At 39.9% G+C, this 19,386-nt stretch overlaps 1 protein-coding gene and 1 pseudogene across 5 annotated transcripts in view; one reads left to right on the top strand and one right to left on the bottom strand.

Moving 5' to 3' along the window:
- Fgd4 (FYVE, RhoGEF and PH domain containing 4) overlaps positions 1-19,386 on the top strand; it is a 185,635-nt gene that overhangs the window by 59,737 nt on the left and 106,512 nt on the right. The window lies entirely within an intron of this gene.
- Positions 14,011-14,455, bottom strand: LOC110311731 (ubiquitin-ribosomal protein eS31 fusion protein pseudogene; annotated as a pseudogene).

The raw sequence follows: 19,386 nt of genomic DNA, 5'->3' as shown, positions 1-19,386 counted from the left end.
GACTGCAAAGGGCAGGAATGGTGCCATTCTATGGTACACACCAGTCACCAAGATCCTTGTCCTGTAGTGACTCAGTGGGACTCTTCTTTGGACATCAAAACGTTCAGCATTCTTAGTTTAACTTAATATCCATTCCCTCTATTCTTTTACCAACCACATGTTCCACCTTTCCTAGGACTCCCTTCATGATATCAAGACATTCTTTCTTGGAATATGTTACCTATCATTAGTGTTAGCTTTTCATCTCTGTAAAATACATTATCGAACATTGACCTTGAGCTGTAGTATTGCACATCTGCAGGATTTAGTAGTAGGTGCAAGGCCATTAGTGAAATTCCCATAAAAGAGGGATAAGACATAATAAAAGTAAAAAAATAAGTGAACTTTAAGCAGTGTCAGTTCTGTGGAGACAGATACATACTGAGGGGTTGGGGGCAGTAGGCTTTAGATTAGATAATCGAGAATTGTTTATATAAAAAGTCTCATTTAAGTGGAAAACATTAAATCATAAGACAACCACATGTAATTCAATTCAGTGGGTGTGTTGTCCTCACTTTATGGGGGAGAAGATGGAGGGTACAATCAATAGGATTATATAAAAGTCTTGCTAAAGGGCTGGTGAGGAGATTGTTTGGGGGCACGAAGGGGGGCGTTAAAGATGCTTACTACCAATCTTGAGGACTGAAGACTGATCCCTGGGCTATTCAAATGATAGAAGGGAACCCATTTCCTCAGCTTGTTCTTTTACATGAATGCCCCTTCTCCCAAACACAAACAAGAAAAATGCAGCTAGTCCATTGTGCTATGGACGAGCACAGCTGATACATTTTCTTTCATAACTTAGTGCTGTGTATGTGTTCTTTTCAAACCAAGAGGTTGATCAACATGCTTGAGAAGATATTTCAGGGCAGTGGGTTTGAACAGTCAGTATTTTTAAGTCCAGGACAAAGCAGGCATCATGACTCACACTTGTAATATCAATACTCAGAAGGCTAAGGGCCGAGGATTGCAGTGAGTTGAAGGCCATATCTTATTCTTGGTATTCATATTCTAAAGTCAACACACAAAGTGAAACTTGTGTAGTCAGAAATGTCCTTGAGAAATTCCTTAGGAAGGCATAGCTGTGTAAATTAATCTTGTCAAAGTCCAATACAGTGGGTGTGAATCCTACTCTGTGTGAGATAAAATGATTATATTGCTTGAATTAAGAAGCTGTGCTATATTTTAGGTAGGCCTAGAATTAAGCTCAGTGTACTGAGGGCTCACATTTGGAATCACAATGACCAGGAGGAATCAAGGCAGCACCTACTTTGTAGTCTCTCTCTCTTCTAGCACTCCATACATATACACACCACACCAGAGGGCACCTTTGAGCATGCTCTTTCTCATATGCAGCTGCCTTCTGTCCCTGCAAAACATATCTAGTTCAACTTGAGTAGCTTAAGTTTGACTGGAAGATGGACTTTGCTTCTTTATAATTTTTTGTGAATTCTAAATTATTAATAATGGTTTTACAGAAATTTATGATAAATATAAAAGTTTATAGGCAAATTAAAATTGGGTAATAAACCTCTTTAATTAGTGATTATAAGAGGCTATTTTGTGTTTTCATTAGAGATATATAGTAATAAGAACCTTAATAAACTCCCTAATAATTGTGCTATTTTTGTTTTTTTTCAGTCACATGGACATTCTATTTTTAGTTTTTGAAGAACCTTCATACTGATTTCCACAGTTGTTGACATAACAATCCTACTAACACTGTGTAAAGCCCATCTCTCTCTTGAAGGCATCTGCTATTTATTTTCTTAAAGACAGCCATTCTGAATGAAATATTTTTTCCAATTTTTTATTAGATATTTTCTTTATTTACATTTCAAATGCTATCCCGAAAGTTCCCTATATCCTCCCACCGCCCTGCTTCCCTACCCACCCACTCCTATTTCTTGGCCCTGGTGTTCGCCTGTACTGGGGCATATAAAGTTTGCAAGACCAAGGGGCCTCTTTTCCCAATGATGGCCGACTAGGCATCTTCTGCTACATATGCTGTGCTATTTTTAAAGTGGGGTGATTTGTTTTAAAAAAAAAAACCTACCATTATCATTTGTAGTCTGATAAAAATTGCACCAGGTGACTATGGAACTAAATGGCTTGTGAAGTGCTTCACTATCCTAATGCTGTGTTAGCAAAATTCAGCTTACTCTGCAGAGATTATTTTTAAGATGTTTAGTTAAGTGATAGAGGAGGATCCCATGATATAAGCCACATAACTTCTGTGGAAGCATGTACAATAATGCAGAAGTCTTCAGTGTATGGAATTAAGCAGCAGGCAGTGAGTCATATCTTGAAGGCAGATAATGCTTGCTGGAAAAACTGTAGGACACTGAGCCATAGTTTTTATGTCCTGTGGTTGTCTTTTTTCTCTCCTGTTGCTATGACCAAAGCATCTGAAGGGACAAGAGGCTTATTTTAGCTCCATTCCAGAGAGACAGAGTCCACCATGGAGAGGAAGGCATGACAGCAGGAGCATGCAACCAACCTGGCAGTCAGGCAGCAGAGCTGAACTAGGAAGGGGACTCAAGCTGTGAAGCTTCAGAGCCTCTGCCCTGTGTCCTACATCCTCCACCAAAGAGAGCCGCCAGACACTAGCCCTAGGGTGGACTCTTCACATTTAAACCACAGCAGTGACTGTGTTAAAGCAATGCACTGACAAGCTGTACTGTAAAACTGGCCTGCTTGTTTAACCTTCAGATATTACAATACCATATTAAAACCAAAACCAAACTCTATAATCTGGGAGAAAAGTGTGTGTCTGAACCTGGTTGGCACTAATGTGAAGTTGTGCTGCAGATATTCTTTTCTCTTGAAAAAAATGACACAACTCCATAAAGAGTAAGCTGACCTCACCATCAAAACTTTTTTAATAAAGCTGACTTTTCTCCTTTAACATAATCGAAGGACATGATATTTGCATAAAACTTCTAGTATTGAGCAGATCAAATGGAATCTCTCCACATCAAAGTTAGATGGATTAGTTTTCATGGCTATGATAGAGAAATAAAAATAGTCTTGCCCTCAATAATCTCACTTTAGTAACTGAAATGTATCAACACAAGGTTCTCAAATAACAGTGCAATGGTATGGGCAGGTGCTGTGGCTGCACAGAGAGAAAAAAGGGATCATGCCCTGTTCACAGTTAGAAAGATGTCACTTTTGAGACACTATACACTGTCTCTTAAGAGTAATATGAGATTTGCTAGGCGGTTAAAGACTTCTAATATCAGACGAACATACATAAAAGGTCAAAGTTGTAAAAGAATAATACAGGTTTGCAGTATAAGACTGATGAGATTGGGTGTAGGAATGCAGTAGTTAGGAACTGGAGGATAGAGTACCAGCTTTTATTGCTGTAAGCCATGTCTTGGGTGTGGAAGTTTGTGGAATGAACTCATTGAGATTGGTGAGCATTGCAGTCCTGTGTATATTCTAGAGCTATGACCTTGGCTGTTCTGTGGAGGGTGCAAAGCCATGAGCAGTGGGCCCAGTGAACAGTGGGATGACAGGTCATCAGAATTAAGGCAGTGATACAAGGAGATCGAAGAAGGGACAGAGCTTTCAGTAAAATTATTAGGACTTAGCAATTTATTGGACATGTGAATAGTGTTGAAAGATAAAGAAATGTTGAGAACAGCTTGAATGCTGGTAGATGAAATATCATTAGCTAATACTGGTGACACAGGACGTAGAGTTGAATCCCATGTTTGACTCCAAAGCTTCATTTCTCATCACATGTCTAACTGGTTATATACCAATTAAAAATTGTGTGCCCTTTACTTTTTACATAATTAAACTTGTTCTTTGATAATTTCCTACAGTGCATTCTAAAGATTGTCACTGCCACCCTCACCCCCTTATGTCCCTCATACCCTAGAGCCTATCCCTCCTCTAAGTCCCTTTCCTCAATATCACTTTTAAATTAGCATGTAAGGTTAGGTGTCATCATGGCACTTCTTAACAAAGTGTGCTTTGGTGATTCTCCTTCCTTCCATTCTGCCCAGCCCGTGAGTCTCAAGTAAGGCCAGTGTTCTAGGTATGCTGGCCTGTCTCAGCATTGTCAGAGCTAGCAGTGCCAAGAAAGGAAAGTAAGAAATTTAAGAGTAAGTTTTTAATTATCTTCCTACATTATACCTCTAAAAGGACAACATAAACCCCATTTGTCTCCATTTTAGGACCAGGCCTGATTTCAAAAAGAAAGCCACCAGTCCCAGGAGTTGGCCATAAGTCACCAGCTCCAGGAGCATACCATAATTTCCAGGAACAAGGTCATAAAACTCCCCTCCCAAAGAACAGCCTGGAGATAGCCACAAGAATGGGAAAATCCCTTATCTCAGGACGGGCCACCTGTACTGGACAGCCTTATCTTATCCTGTCATTAACTGTTCATGACATAGAAATGCAGACCACTGACCACCTGGCACAAGCCAATCAGAAGCCAACCCATGTGACCTCCCCAGCACTCACCAATGAAATTTTAGATTACCTTACCCACTCTCTAAATATAGAAGAACTAACATAGTAGGTAATCAAAATTGTACTATCGCCACTTTGGCCCCTAAAATCACATTAGAAATTACCTAATGCTTCTAGAACATTCTCACAGCCCAGCATAAAAAAGGGCCTGTGAGCTCTACCGTAGTTGCCATTTTCATGAATGGTTGACCCTCACATGCTGGTTGTTTCTGCAGAATAAACACTCTTTGTCTTTATATGTTATGCGAGTCTGGGGTCCGGTGATTCTCAGACCCTTACACCTCTACATCTCACACTTATTACCATTTAAAATTGTTGACTGTGAGTGAAGGCAGGAAACAGCGGTTTGTCTGAATTCATAGCATAAAGCTAATATCCACATGCACTCATGGAAAGTCTGACTCTAATGAATTAGCTGCTGTGTCATGCATAATTCAGTTAGAAGATACTGAGGCAGTGTGAATGTTGAGGACAAAAATGGCTATAAGATCTTGGGTTTTGTTGTTGTAACATGTTTAATATTGCCATTAAATTAAACTCCTTAAGCATACTCCTAAACTACCACTTTTTCTTAATTTTTGCCTTCTCTTCTCTGAATTCTCACAGTGCTCTAAAGTTTTATCCATCACTGCTATGCCTGAAGCTGTTCATGTAGGGCAGGGCAGGTCTGTTTATAGTCTTTGGTTTTTCAAGATAGGGTTTCTCTGTGTAGCCCTGGCTGTCCTGGAACTAACTTACTTTGTAGACCAGGCTGGCCTCTAACTCAGAAATCTGCCTGCCTCTGCCTCCTGAATACTGGGAGTAAAGGTGTGTGCCACCACGGCTGGCTCTATTTATAGTCTTGATTTGATTTGATTTGATTTGATTTGATTTGATTTGATTTGATTTGATTTGATTTGTAACTCAGTGAAGATGTTTGGAGACAAGCCACATAGCCTAGAAATATCAAAAGAAAAGAAAACACTCAGTATCTCACAAATGCATAAATTAATGGAAACAATAGTCTTTACCTTTCTCATACAAATCATATACAAATCTAGTCTAAGATACAATGAGACTAAGTTAGTGATTCCCACCTTACTCCAGTGTCTCTGTTTTTAGCTTACTAGAGAAAACTAGTTCTTCCAAATGTCAGATAGGCATCAGCTCATTCTTGCTCAGTTCTCCCTGATGATATAGTAGGAAGTGGTAGAATTTGCCTTGATTATCTGTGTATTCTTGGATGCTTACCTAAAGCCTTGTGGATATACACTGTAAGACAAAAAAGCATTTAACAGAAAGAATAAGAAAAAGAGTAAGTTCTACTCAGAAATCCTTAAAATTCTTAAGAATAACTAAGGAATCTTCATTGGTGGATCTGGAAAATTGCAGTGAATGGTCCTCTTCTTGAATGAGTCAAGTCTTTGCATATTTGTTTTGCTTTTTCTACCTGTCCTTTTCTGGCTTGCCTTCTGTTGCTGTGAGAAAACAAAGAAACACATAAAAGATCAAAACCAACTTTGTAGGGGAAGAGTTTATTTGGCTTATAGATCCTCATCACAATTCATCATCAAGAGATGCCAAGATAGGAACTGAAGCACAACAGGAACCTGGAAGAAGGAACTGCAGCAGAGACTACAGAGGACTGCTGCTTGTAGGCTTTGTGATAGTTTGCTCAGTTTGCCTTCTTAAACAACACAAGACCACTTGCATAGGAGTAGCATGGCCCGCGGTGGGCTCAACATTCCTATGTCAGTCACTAATCAAAAACAAACAAACAAACAAACAAAAAACAATGCCCCATAGGCTTGCCTGCAGGTCAGTTTTATGGAGTCATTTTCTCAATTGAGAGTCCCTGTTCCCAGATGACTGAAGCTTGTGTCAGTTTGACAAAAAACTAAGGAACACACATCCCTACTATTCTTTTAAGAACATCTCTGTTAGTATACAGCATTCTGCTGGTAATGACATTTTACATAAAGTATTTGTTTTATCTTGAACTACTTCAAGCCAACTCCCTTCTGACAATGTTGAAAGCAATACAAGTAGACAGAAACTGTATTTTTGCAGATGCTTGTGGTAAGTACTTGTGTCTCTTGACTAAAGAAATAAGCCAAGAATGTACAGAGGAAGAATCTCACAGAAGGCAAACTTATTTTGAATGTATTTATAATTTTAAATTGATATTTACTCATTTTAAAGATGGAGGCAAATGAGCTCTTTCCTTTCCCCATTGGTGGGGGTCACATGTGTGAAGGTCAGAGGACAGCTTTCAGGAGTCAGTTCTTGTCATCCATCACGTGGCCACTGAGGATTCAGGTTTTTAGGCTAGGGAGCAAGCACATTTACTTAGCTATCTCTGCTGGTCAAACAAAGCTCTTAATAAAGATCATTGCAGTAATAGTCTTCAGCCAAAAGGGATAATATTTACTTCAGTGATTAACTTGATTTTATTTTTCATTTTTTAAAAAATGACCTCTTTGATTTTTAGGTGTGTGGGTGCACAGAGTGTCCACAGAGACCAGGAAAGGTATTGAATTCTGCTGAGCTGGAGTTGCAGGCAGTTTTAAGGTACTTGATATAGAACACATATCAGGTCCTCTGCAAGAACAGCAAGCTACCTGACCACTCAGTTCTCTCTCCAGCCTCTCTCATTTGTCCTTCTATTTGGTTAGTTTTGTAAGCAGTGATTGAATTTCTAACCTTGAGCATGATAGGCACGTGCTCTACCACTGAGCTATGCCACCCCACCCACAAACCTGACTTCAGTACATAACTTACCACTAATCACAAATCAGTGCATTAGTATAACTAAATCAGCTGAAAGCAGGACTGAAATTATTCTCAGAAGCCAATTAAAAAAATAATAGTGTTAGTCAACAGAAGAAGAAAAAAAACCTAACCAAACAAAAACCTAAAAGTGCTCTGAAAGGATGGTACTAAGCTGCAAACTGGAACTAACTTCCCCTCTGAAGCTGTGGTTAATATGATACCATGCCAACTTTGCCCGTAGTACCATGAGCCTGTGAACACCATTCTGGTTCATTATTTATTTAACGATGACATTGGTAAGGGTCATAAATACTGAACATAAATTCTTATATTGATGCTTGATAAACTGCAGAGGGTATAAACCTAAATTTGATTGGGTATGGTAAGAATAGGTATATTCCCACTTAATTGGGAAGCTAATGCAGGAAGATTGCTGAACCCAGAGTCCAGGGTCAGCCTGGACAACATAAATTACGTCTAAAAAAATTGTTGTTATTAGTCTGAGGGATTTGTTCTAACTTTTATTGATCTTTACATCTTAAGGTTACAGAGGGAGGTAACTTGTAGTTTTTTGGTATGTTTTATTCAGTTGCTGCTTCAATTTATATTTCTAGGGATAAGTTAGATTAACAATCTCTTTAGCATTGGGTTATGTAATTTATGACCATTTATTTGAATTCCAGGCTTGGAAATATTATTTTAATTTGTGCTTTTATTAATGATAATTTTTATTCAGACATTTTATTACCAGATGATCTTACTGCATTTACATTTATTTATTATTTTTGGTGCTGGGATCAAACATGGAGCCTTGAGCATAAATAGCTCTACAACTGTGTTACATATCCAGCCCTCTTGCTTCTGGATAAGAATTAGATGAGATTTATAAACTAATGAAATACATTTAATTTTTTCATTGTGGTGACTTATGTCCCAGAATCAAATTATAATGTTAGATCACCCCCCCTGCAATCTAGACTCATGTAGAGAATACAATTAAAATTTTGTAAAAACACTGCTTGAAATTATCTGACTGCTCAATGCTTTTGTAGGTAGGTGGCACATATGCCTACTATCTATATTGCATCATAATTTTAGCATTGGTGCTATAATATATTTAAGTCCTTTTTTTGTCAGGAACTGAAACAGAGATCACAGAAGAGTGCTACTTGCTGGCTGGACTCTCTGGCTTGCTCATCTTGTTTTCTTATGCAGTCCAGTCCCACCTGTCTGGGATGATGCCCTCCACAGAGAGCTGGGACCTCCCATATTGATTATTATTCAAGACAATCCCTTACAGACCTGTCCACACAAAATCTGGTGGAGGCAATTACTCTGTTGAGGTTCTCTCTTCCCTGGAGGATCCAGTTGTGTCAAGTTAACAGTAAAAGTTAATCAGTACAAGTTGTACTTATAATTTATTTAAATCCTAGGAAAAATTAAATATTAAAGATAAAATGTGTAAAATCCTTGAACTATTTAGGAACCCAAATATGATTAACATATGTCTTCTAGATGTCATCTTCAAAGCAGTAGTATGTTGAGTATTGTGTACACAGTCTACTGGGGACAGGAAGCAGGTGCCCAAATGAAATATTTTAATGAAAAGTTAAAAAAAGACTCAGTACCCACTCCCCGTGCCCATATCCACCAGCCTAGAACTCACTGTATAAGCCTGCTCTCTGTCTCAAATCATCTTGCCTCTGAGTGCTGACATACAGGCCTGAGCCACCAAAGTTAGCACTTCTAATCCCAGGAAGTTCTCTGGCACCTTTGTTCCATGTTTCAAATGTATCTAGTATATCTGATGCCTGTGAGGAGTTCTGGGAGAAGTGCAGAGGGTAAGCATACAAGTTCACTGTGTCCTTTGTGCCTGACATTTTACAATCTGCTAGTTATGTTGACCGACTTACATTATCTCAGGTAGTGGCATTTGCCAGTGTGGGGGCAGTGGGCATGGGGAAATAAAGGGAGTGGGAGAAAACGTGTCCTGCCAGAGTTCCGGTGCTCTGGGTGGGCGGATGCGGAAGGACTGCCGCATGCTTTCTACTCAGCCCTGGGTGGGTGTCTGGCTGTGGGAAGCCACGGAACCCCAGTTCCCCGGGGGATGGACATGGGGCAGCCCGAGGTCTCTGGGCCTCACAGAGACCAGAGATAACAAGTTTTCAGTCTCAGGCATCCCAGAGACTGCTGGACACCGCAGAACTGCTGAGAACAAAATGGGGGCCCTGGGGATGCCTTGGTCAGTCCCAGGGCTGAAGGGAGGAGAGGGCAGGGGGAGAGGGGGTACTGGATGGTTCCCAAGCTGGCAAGAGTCCTTGGTCCGGTCCATGGCTCCAACGAAAGGCCTTCTGGTGAGAGGTTAGACACAGCTCATTAAGGGAAAGCTTATCCCATCATTCAAGCATGGTGGGTCTTGATGAGCAGAGACAGTCTGTAGTTTTAGAGCTTTATTGTAGAAAGGCAGTGAGAAAGAGAGAAGGTAGAAAGAGAGAGAGAGAAAGAGAGAGAGAGAGAGAGAGAGAGAGAGAGAGAGGCCGGCCATGGCCATGGGGGGCGGGGGTAGGGAGAGACAGAGAGAGAGGGCTAGAGATGAGAGTAAGAAAGGTGAGAGCTTAAAGAGAAAGAGAGGGGAGGGGCCAAGCAGCCCCTTTTATAGTGGGCTGGGCTGTCTTGTAGGGTAGCTGTGGGGAGGAGCATACCTGGCTATAGTCAGGTAACTGTGGGGGTAGAGTCTAGCCAGAATGCCAGAAGCTTGGGGCTTTATCTCTCCTGTGGGGGCTGTAGTGTGATAACTTTGACAAGAGCCAGGGGTCCCGGAGACATGATTAAACACTTTCTGTCTCATGTAGGTGGAAATCACCACTCATCAGGTCCCTGGGGTTCCAGACCTTTGCTTGACTGGGGACCAGGCTGTCTGTGCGCAGCCCACTGCCCCACATGCCAGTACTTGGTACTGTGTGACCATAAACACCACAGGTTACACAGTGAGCATAGGATTTAAACAAATGCCATATAAGAATTCTGAATGTTCTTATTTTGACAATTTGGGACCAGGCTGTCTGTGCATAGCCCACTGCCACATGCCAGTACTTGGTACTGTGTGACCATAAACACCACAGGTTACACAATGAGCATAGGATTTAAGCAAATGCCATATAAGAATTCTGAATGTTCTTATTTTGACAACTTTCCTGTGTAGTGCTGAGAAGTTTCCCTAGTAAATTATACAGTCTTTCCCTTTGAGGTCAAAGTGACATTTGAATGAGAAAGTGCTGAAAAAAATGTACTAGAGAAAATATTTTTTAAGTGATTGCCTGGAAAGGTCTCTGTTAGATAGGTGTTAAGTATCTCCCCCCACCCCCTCCCCCCAAAAAACCTGATTTCTTTATCTATACCCATATTGAAGTAAGATTCTTTTAACTTAGTGAAAAGTATAAATCATTAAAATCATTGTAATAGACTTTAGACCAAACTTTAAAAAGATACATAAATAAAGCAACTCTTTGTTACCCAGAAGGACATGTGGGAAATTGTTAGAATTTTAGAAGAAACTTTTGTGTAGTTGGAAGATCAGAATTTATATTATCTATGATTTGGTTAGAAAGTGTAGTGGGGAACCCTCAATCAGAGGAGACATCAATACCATGTGTGGAAAAACTCTGTAGATGGCTATATTCTGAACTACATAAGCAAGAATTTTAAAACTGCAGGAATATATTTACTCAATGTTTTAGCCTTTTCTCATCTGTTGTTTCTTTTTTAGATGTATTTATTTTATTTTATGTGTATGAATGTATGTGCACTGTGTGCATGCCTGGCTTCTGCACAGGTTAGAAGACGGTATCAAATCTCCTCAAACTGGAATTACAGGTGAATGTGACCTGAACAGGTTTTCTCAAAGAACAGCCCGTGCTCGTGACCACTGGGCCATTTCATTAGGCTCCTATCTTGAGTTTCATTTTTATTTTATAATATGCATATGTCCATTGATGCATTAGGTACTTACGGTAGATTTTATACTCAAGGAGACCAAACAAAAAGAACACTTGCTTCTGACAGCCTTCCTGTCTGGAACCTATAACAAAAAAGGTCTCCAACCAAGCTTGTCAATAACCATTTCCCTCAACTACTTTCCTTTTTTCTATTTAAGAAGAGACCTATTTATAAGATTATATGCAGTGTCTGATGAAGGTGCTTACTGATCCTAACAATGGGCAGGATGGGCACTCACCCGCTTCGGGTATAGTGAAGACAAGGACTAAAGAACATCACAGGGCACTTAGCTAAATATTTTTTTAAAATGTGTTAAAAAGAAATCCACAAAGGCCAGGACACTTAGTCATGTTGATCCCTTCTGGCGCTCAAGAATGGTATAGTTGGTATGGCCCAAAGAACTGTGAACTTAGGGAAGAAATAAGCATAACTTTATGTAAATATCCCCAGGGGCCTAGATATGAGCCACATTATTATATAGAAGGATTTTGAATTTAATTTTTAGATTTGATTTAAAAGATATTTTCTAGTTTGCTGCTGGTAACTCTAATGTTCTGGTAACTCTAGTTCTAAAAATGCTGGTAACTCTAGTATTTTAAACCTTAATCTTTGGGCTAGAGAGAGGGCACAGTAGTTGAGGAAATTTGCTGCTATTTGTGTTTCCTAGCATTCACACAGCTGCTGACAGCTATCTGTAACACCAGTTCTGATGAATCTGGCCTCCTCTGACCTCCACAGGCATCAGCATGCACACGGTGCACATGTATACATGTATACATGTATATACATGTATACATGCAGGCAAACACTTATACATATTTTAAAAAGGAACTTTAAACTTGAGTCTCAGCTACCTGTTTAGTACCCCATGCTGTTGTCAACAGTGAGTTATATGTTAGTAGCAGTGACCTTGTTTACTTATATGAGACTATATTGAATTTAAGCAATGATTAATGTGCAATCAAAAATGTTACATACATCAGTGCTGTATAAGTTGTATAATCCTTAGGAGACTAACAACTACAGAAAATGAACCTCTGTTTTTAGCATTGCTGTTATGGGTAGCAATATATAGAGAAATTGACAGGATAATATTTAGAAGATTTCATGTGTTTCTGGTCTATCAGATAAGACTCTAAAAAATGTGCTGGAGTGTGTTGTTTAAAGTTGGCTATCTGCATCCTTGACCTTATTTCTCATTACAAAGAAAATGTTGGAAAACGTTATCTAGTATTACTAATTTTCTCTCTTTGGGTATTTATTTATCACTGTGCCATAGTACTAATCATATCAAGAGAAACTATGATTGACAGTATCATTATATGACAGAAGAGAGAGAGAAAAAAAATAAATGAGGATGCTAACTGGTTACATTTTTAGGTATGTTTTCTTTCACATCCTTACTGAAACCTTATAAATAGTTTTGCAGCATGGGTGAAGGAAATGGATTAGCAGGGAAAAGCACCTTCAGTCAGCCCTGAGAGCCCAGTGTCTGTCTCTAGAGAATCAGCCCCTGCAAGTTATTCTCTGACCTCCATAGTGTGTGTGTCCAAGCACACGTGCATACATGTGCACACACACAAGCACTCAAATGCATGTGCACACATGCACACACACACACACACTCAATCAATCAATCAATCAATAGATACATGTAAAAATAATTTTTCTGTGGCCAGTACAAAAGGTTTTAGTGGCTACTGTTTACCCAGCTAGTGCTCTTGGAGAAGAGAAAGAATATTTAGAAGACATTTGGATCAGGTAGCTAGTAAAACCTAGAGAAATGAAAGCTGTTCCTTTAGTGTCCTAAGTTATACTATTGGCTGTAACTTATCCTTTGCTTCACCTGATAAGAGCAAAACCTACATTTTATTTTCTTAAAGGCCCGCAGGAGGCTTCTCTGCGTCTTTATTTCAGAGTTGGGTTAAATATAAGTTCCCGTCAAAATTTCTGTAAAAAGTAAATTTTCTTGACTTCCTTCTCAAAACCCAAATGACCATTGGGAACATATTTGAAGCACAGAAGGGAAAAAACAGGAGTGGAAAGGCAAGCAGGAGCAGAGCCCGCAAGCCTCCTGCAGAATGTAGGCTTTATCCCAAGTGGCCTGATTAGCCCTGGCCTGTAAGTATTGTGACACTGTGGTGACCTCAACTGTAGAGACTTGCAAACTTAACAGAGTCCCTCGCTATAAATTGTGAAGAAATGCTGTTTTTCGGCTTTTACTCCCTGAGGAAACCCTGCACGTCCTTCCCGACTCTCCTGAAACTTCAGTGGGGGTGCATTAGCCAACACTGAAGCAGGAAGTGGAAAGGGAGTTTGAAGTGTACTTCACTGTGGAGGGACTGCCTACAGCCCTCACATCTGTCAGCTATCCAAAGAGGACAAAAATCAAAGCCAACAGCTATTCAGAGAAAAAACAAAAACAGTGGGGTGTTTAGTCAGGTGACTAAGCACATGGCTAGGAAGTAAGGAGAAGCTGGCTGGCCAAAGTGGGAAAGCATAAATAGGTAGCCTGGTAGAAAGCATAGGATGGTAGACGGGTAGACTATGTTCTAGTTGTATTCATTTTTTATTGTGATGATCCCATTTTATATTTTAATAATTTTTTGTTATGATAATACTAAAACAATTTTTTGCTATAGTAACTTCACCTTAAACCTTTTACTTAGTTTTTTATTGAAAATATTTTCTCTTCTTTTTTTCAGTTCCTTATCTTTATTAACTCATACACAACTACTTGTCTTCTGGTTTGTTGAAGCAGTTAAGTCAGACAACACTTGCCACAGCAGTGCCTGTCAAAGTGGCTTCCCACGATAACTCCAGCACCACGCTCATCAGAAGGACATTCTGGATGAGGCCAACTGATTGGCCATTTTCATCCACCTTTCAGCAGAGCCAACTTAACCCTCTTCCTCTTATGCTTACTCTTCTTGGGAGTGGTGTAAGACATCTTCTTCCTTTTCTTAGCACCACACAAGATGAAGGGTGGACTCCCTTTGAATGTTGTAGTCAAAGTCCGGCCATCTTCCAGCTGCTTACCAGCAAAGACCAGCCTCTGCTGATCAGGAGCAAGTCCTTCCTTATCCTGGATCTTGGCCTTTACATTTTCTATAGTGTTTGAGGGTTCAACCTCAAGCGTGATGGTCTTCCCCAAAAGGGTCTTCACAAAAATCTGCATCGTGGCACTGGCTCCACCCCTGATGGCAGATTGGAAAGGAAGAAAAATAACTTTTTTCATACAGTATATTCTGATTATGGTTTCCTCTCTCCCATCTCCTCCAAGATTCATCCCCATCCATTCAACATTGTACTTTCTTTTTCTCTCTCTTTAGAAACCAAATAAGCCAATAAAAGAACAAACAAGCCAGAATAAAACAAAGCAAACAGACAAATACAAAAGAAAAATACAAATCATGCACAGACACAGACACATAAAACCCATAAAAACACAAAATTAGACACCATAATAAATAAACAAACAAAAGCACTATGAGACAGAACATCTCCAAAAATACCATTTAATTCAGTGTGTGTGTGTGTGTGTGTGTGTGTGTGTGTTTCTGTATGTGTGTGTGTGTGTTGCCATGTACAGCTGGATATGGCCCTAAGTGGTTCCTTTTTATTATTATTATTCATGATTATATTGTTTAAGAGGCTTTTAAAAATTTTTATTAGATATTTTCTTCATTTACATTTCAAATGCTATCCCAAAAGTCCCCTATACCCCCTCCCCCGCTCCTCTACCCACTCACTCCTACTTCTTGGCCCTGGCATTCCCCTGTACTGGGGCATATAAAGTTTGCAAGACCAAGGGGCCTCTCTTCCCAATGATGGCCAACTAGGCCATCTTCTGCTACATATGCAGCTAGAGACATGAGCTCCGGGGGTACTGGTTAGTTCTTATTGTTGTTCCACCTATAGGGTTGCAGACCCCTTCAGTTCCTTGGGTACTTTCTCTAGCTCTTCCATTGGGGACCCTGTGTTCCATCCTATAGATGACTGTGAGCATCCATTTCTGTGTTTGCCAGGCCCCAGCATAGCCTCTTAAGAGACAGCTATATCAGGGTCCTTTCAGCAAAATCTTGCTGGCATATGTAATAGTATCTGCATTTGGTGGCTGATTATGGGATGGACCCCTGGGTGAGGTAGTCTCTGAACGGTCTATCCTTTAGTCTTAGCTCCAAACTTTGTCTCTGTAACTCTTTCCATGGGTATTTTGTTCCCTATTCTAGGGAGGAATAAAGTATCCACATACATACATGGTCTTCCTTCTTGATTTTCTTGTGTTTTGCAAATTGTATCTTGGGTATTCTAGGTTTCTGGGCTAATATCCACTTATCGGTGAGTGCATATCAAGTGACTTCTTTTGTGATTGGGCTACCTCACTCAGGATGATATCCTCCAGATCCATCCATTTGCCTAAGAATTTCACAAATTCATTGTTTTTAATAGTTGAGTAGTACTCCATTGTGTAAGACTCCCCCAGTAAGACTCCTTGGAGAAAACTACTTTTTACTTTGTGCGTGGGTTTTCAAGTAGATATAGGTTCTGGGTTAGGGATGCAGCACATGTGCACTTCCTCTCTCAGCTGGGACACCATTTGGATTGGATATGAGCATGCTGCCATAGTCTCTGAGTTCTTATGTACTTCAGTCCTGTTTTGTCTGAAAGACACTGTTTCTATGATATCTTCCAGCCTCCTCTTCCACATTTTCCCCTGAGCCCTGAAGGGAGGGGTTTGATGTAGACATCCCATGTAGGATTGAGTATTCCAAGGCCTCTTACTCTGCACATTGTCCAGTTGTTTGTCTCTGTTCTTGTTCCCATGACTGAAGGAGGAACCTTCTCTGATGGTGGCTGAGTAAGGTGGGTAGAACACAGTGAGTCATTTTTTCCTCCCTCCCTCCCTCCCTCCCTCCCTCCCTCCCTCCCTCCCTCCCTCCCTCTCTCTCTCTCTCTCTCTCTCTCTCTTTCTTTCTTTCTTTCTTTCTTTAACAGAATAGTAATATTTTGTTTTCTCCTAGGCCCATGACCTACCTAGTCTTGAGTTCTTGTCTAGCACAGCAGTGATAGGAATGGGTTCCAATCAGATAGTGGTTGGTTACTGCCACTGTTGGCACCAGCATATCATACAGGTAGGTCACCACTGTAGATTTCAGAGTTTGTAGTTGGGTTGGTGATTACATTTTTTCCTCAGGTAGTGTGCACAGTACCTTCCAGTACCATGAACACTAGTCAGTAAGGGGTGAAAGGTCTAGGTAGGTACCAGCTTGACTTATTTATGTTCAGTGAGTTAGGTATTGAGTTTAGCAAGAGGAACTAATCATCAGTTAATTTTGTAAAGTCACCAATAGTCTTGACAATAGCCTGAGTTGTTTGGGGGGGTTTCCGTGGGACCATTTGACTAGTTGGTTAATTATATGGAACCCTGATACTGAAGGTTTCATTTGGTGATGAGAGATTTCTAGTTTGGACTTTGTCTTTTCCATTACTTGTTGGTTCCATCTAGATTTCTTCATATATGTATATATTTTAAGATGCTTATTCTGTGTTAAGATTTCCATCTGATCTCTCAAATTATATACTCTTTCTCCTACCTTAGTTTCTTCCCTTCCCACTAGTCCCTTACATTATACCTAACCTCTCTAGTTCTATGGATAGTAGTGTACCTATCTGTGGGGTGGTGGGCTGTGCACAGATAGCCTGGTCCCCGGTGGAGCAAAGGTCTGGAACCCGGAGCCCTGGTAGGCAGTGATTTCCACCTGCAGGAGTTTGGCCACACCCCCTGGGAACCTGGCTCCTGTCAGGTAGCTACAGCCTCCTACAGCCTCCCTGCAGAGAGGTATGAGGCAACAATCACATAGTAGCTGCACCAAGCCCTCCCACATGCAAATAAGGTTTCCCCAAACTCAGTCCAAGCCTATGAGAGTACCTGCTGTCAAACCCTGAATCATCCCCAAAACTGTATATAAGTCATATCAAGGGAATAAAAGGCTTTTCCCAGTTTCTGGCTTTTATAAAAAGAGTAGAAATGAATGTGGTTATACGCAAATGTCTCTGGAGTAGAAAGAAGTGCCCTTTGGGTATATGTCTAAGATCAGAATAGCTGGTTCTTGAATGAGATCTAGTCCCAGCTTCCTGAAGAATGGCCATGCCAACTTCCATAGTGGCTATACAGGCTTGCAATCCCACCAGCAGTGCTTTACACTGTCACCAGCATAAGCTGTCATTTGTTTTATTCATCTTGGCTATTACTGGTGTAGTAGTTTTGATTTGCATTTTCCTGATGACTGAGGAAGTTGAACATTTCCTTATGTGTTTGGTTTGTTTCTTTGTTTGTATTTTTAGCATCTTTTGAGAACTCTCCATTTAGTTCCATAACCCACTTTTTAGCTAGGTTGTTTTCTTGATGTCCACTTTTTTGTTGTTAATTCTTTAACTATTTTAGTTATTAATCCCCATTGGATTGTAATTGGTAAGATAGTTTTCTGTTCTGTAGCCTGTGACTTTGTCCAAACGATGGTGCTGTTTGCCACATGGAAGCTTCTCAGTTTCATGAGGTTCCATTTATTAACGTTGCTGCTGGTACCTGTGCTTTTGGTGTCCCTCAGAAAGCCTTTTCCTAGGCTACTGCATTCCAGACTAATCCTCACTTTCTCTTCTGTCGGATTCAGTGATTCTGGCCTAATGTTAAGGTCCTTGTCCGTTTGGAGTTGAGTTTTGTGCAAGGTAATGAATATGGATATATTTAGATTCTTCTACATGCAGCCATCTGTGTTGACCAACATCATTTATTGAAGATATTGTCTTGTTTGCCAGCATAATTTTTTGACTTCTTTATTAAAAATCACGTGTCCATAAGTATGTGAACTTACATACTTGGGATCCATTGTTCAATGTGTTTGTTTTTAAATCAATGCTATGCTGTTTACATAGCACAGAGATACTATACCTCTGTAGTGCAGTTTAAGATTGGGGATGGTGATACCTCCAGTGGTTCTTTAATAGTCAGGATTGTTTTAGCTATTCTCTCTCTCTCTCTCTCTCTCTCTCTCTCTCTCTCTCTCTCTCTCTCTCTCTCTCTCGTGTGTGTGTGTGTGTGTGTGTGTGTGTGTGTGTGTGTGTGTGTGTGTGTTTACATATGAAGCTGAAGATTGTGTTGGAAACTTGATGGGGATTGTACTGAATCTCTAGGTTGCTTTTGGTAGGACGGCCATTTTTACTATATTAATGCCACCAACCCATGCACACAGGGGATCTTCCCATCTTAGATTTTCTTTAATTTCTTGCTCCAGTGTTTTAAATAATTTATTGTCCAAGTCTTTCACATGCTTGGTTAAAATTATCCCTAGATAATTTGTTTGTGTGGCTATTGTGAAGGGTGTTGTTTCCTTGATGTTTCCTTGATGTTTCTCAGTCTGTTGTTATTTGTATATAGGAAAGCTGCTGATTTTGTGTGTTAACTTTGTGTCCTGCTACTTTGTTGCAAGTGTTTATCAGCTGTAGAAGTTTCCTGGTGTCACTTATGTATAAAATCATATCTGCAAATGGAGATGCTTTGACTTTTTCCCTTCCTGTTTGTACCCTCTTGATCTTCAGTTGTTTTATTGCTATAGTTAGGACTTACCTTTATATTGAATAGGTATGGTGAAAGTAGATAGACTTGTCTTATTAGTAGAAATGCTTTCAGTTTTTCTCCAATTAAATTAATGTTGGCTGTGGACTTCCTGTTAGCTGCCTTTGTTATGTTGGGGTGTGTCCTATGCATGCCTAGTCTCTGCTGAACTATTATCAAGAAGGAATGTTGGATTTTATCAAAGGTCTTTTCTCTTATGAGATGATCATGTGTTGTTTGTTGTTGTTGTTGTTATTGTTTTTAGTGTACTTATATGGCAGGCAGATGATATTTATCAATTTACATATGCTGAATCATCCTTGCATCTCTGGGAACAAGCCTACTTGATCATGATGTGTGTGGTCTTTTTGATGTGTTTTTGTATTTGGTTTACAAGATTTTTTTGTTTTTGTTTTTTAAATTGCTTATCTGATCCTGTTTTAACTTTGGTAAGCCATATATATCAAGAAATTTATTTTTTGTTTTGTTTTGTT

The sequence above is a fragment of the Mus caroli genome, unplaced genomic scaffold, assembly GCF_978045245.1.
Source record: "Mus caroli unplaced genomic scaffold, Mus_caroli_1 scaffold_17, whole genome shotgun sequence".
NCBI classification, from domain to species: domain Eukaryota; kingdom Metazoa; phylum Chordata; class Mammalia; order Rodentia; family Muridae; genus Mus; species Mus caroli.
Note: the sequence above shows the minus strand (reverse complement) of the source record. Positions and strands in the feature narration are given on the sequence as shown.